Source organism: Triticum dicoccoides, chromosome 1B, assembly GCF_002162155.2.
Source record: "Triticum dicoccoides isolate Atlit2015 ecotype Zavitan chromosome 1B, WEW_v2.0, whole genome shotgun sequence".
Lineage (NCBI taxonomy): Eukaryota > Viridiplantae > Streptophyta > Magnoliopsida > Poales > Poaceae > Triticum > Triticum dicoccoides.
In genome coordinates, this window is record NC_041381.1 from 307,663,715 (window position 1) to 307,666,043 (window position 2,329).

Consider the following 2,329-nt stretch of genomic DNA (forward strand, 5'->3'; position numbering starts at 1 on the left):
GTCCCTTTAAGGTGTTAGAAAAAATAAATGATAATGCATATAAACTTGAGCTGCCTGCAGATTTTGGGGTTAGTCCCACTTTTAACATTGCAGATTTGAAGCCTTATTTGGGTGAGGAAGATGGACTTCCGTCGAGGACGACTTCATTTCAAGAAGGGGAGGATGATGAGGACATCAATACAATTGTTACACCCACAGCCCCTGCTGCTATACATACTGGACCAATTACTAGAGCTCGTGCACGCCAACTAAATTACCAGGTACTTTCGTTTCTTGGTAATGATTCTAATGTTCATGAGAATATGATGCTGCCTAAATTGGATACATTTGTTTTGCTTACAAATGAAGGGCCTAGCTTGGAGAAGGATGAACATTGGAGCAAGAACAAGCATGGAGATGATGGCATGCGCAAGGGGAACAAGAACGGAGTTACAAGTGATGATTTCAGGACTTTGAAGCCACCATAATGGGTGCATGAAGCCTTGGACGACATATACAAGATGCCACTTCATAAATTTCGTCCCGAGGCTATTTTAGGTGCTGCGTCACCTTATTATTGGGCCAGGCCCATGTAATTTCGAAATACATAAGTATAGGCTATTTTTAGAGTCTGTATGTGTGGGGAAACAAGAGATAGGGTTGATTTCGGACCCCTCCACCAAGGGCCACGAAATTCCCCCCTCTTCCTCCATATATACAGCCCTTAGGGCATCGTTTAGACTTTGGGTTTTGTTTAGATTAAAAGTTCGCCATAGCTGCAACTTCGCGTACTTCGTTTGTGTTCAACGACCAGACAAAGGCGTCACAGAACCCCACCTTGATCAATAAAGCTTTCATCTTATATTCGCAATATCCAGATTGCAATCTCAGTTTCTTGCTTGTTCTTCGTTTGGTCGCAGGAAACAGACCCTCGTGGTCAGGTTGATCGTGCTCCGGCGTGGTCAATAACCTCTCGGAGTTGGTTTAGCGATTGCTAAGGCGCGACGTCCTCGCACGTTCGTAGTCGGATCGTCAAAGTCGACTTCCACCAAAGCGAAATCCACCATCTCATCGAAAGACGGGACACCTTTGCCTCTATCATAGAATGCAATGAACGATTATAAGCAAATTCAATATGAGGCAAGCATTCCTCCCACATTTTCTTATTATTCTTCAAAACAGCCCTAAGCATAGTAGACAACGTTCTATTGACTACTTCAGTTTGTCCATCAGTTTGGGGGTGACAAGTAGTACTAAAAAGCAGTTTAGTCCCCAACTTAGCCCATAAACATCTCCAAAAGTGGCTAAGAAATTTAGTATCACGATCTGAAACAATAGTATTTGGCACACCATGCAAGCGAATAATTTCACGAAAGAACAAATCAGCAACATTAACAGCATCATCGCTTTTATGACATGGTATAAAGTGTGCCATTTTCGAGAATCTATCCACGACAACAAATATGCTATCCCCCCCTTCTTTGTTCGAGGTAAACCTAAAACAAAGTCCATAGATATATCCTCCCAAGGAACACTAGGTACAGGCAAAGGCATATATAAACCATGAGGATTGAGTCGTGACTTAGCTTTTTGACATGTAGTGCAGCGAGCAATAAAACGCTCAACATCCCGTCTCATCTTTGGCCAAAAGAAATGTGTAGCAAGTACGTCCTCCGTCTTCTTCACGCCAAAGTGTCCCATTAATCCTCCTCCATGCGCCTCTACAACAACAAAAGACGAACGGAGCTAGCTGGAATGCATAGCTTGTTAGCACGAAACACAAATCCATCGTTAACAACAAACTTGTTCCACATTCTTCCTTCTTTACAATTCTGCATTACATCTTTAAAATCAACATCATGCACATTGATCTTTGATGGTCTCCAAACCAAATATTTTGAAGTCAAGTTGTGAAAGCATAGTATAGCGACGAGACAATGCATCAGCAATAACATTTTCTTTTCCCTTCTTGTGTTTAATGACATAAGGGAAAGTCTCAATGAATTCAACCCATTTAGCATGTCTACGATTCAGTTTAGCTTGACTTTTAATATGTTTCAAAGATTCATGATCAGAATGTATAACAAATTCTTTGGGCCATAAATAATGTTGCCATGTTTCTAAAGTCCGAACAAGAGCATATAATTCTTTATCATAAGTAGAATAATTCAGACTAGGCCCACTCAATTTTTCAGAAAAGTATGCAACAGGTTTGCCATCTTGTAATAACACACCTCCTAATCCAATTCCACTAGCATCACATTCAAGCTCAAAAGTCTTATTAAAATCAGGAAGTTGGAGTAAAGGAGCATGTGTCAACTTATCTTTCAATACCGTGAAGGCTTCTTCC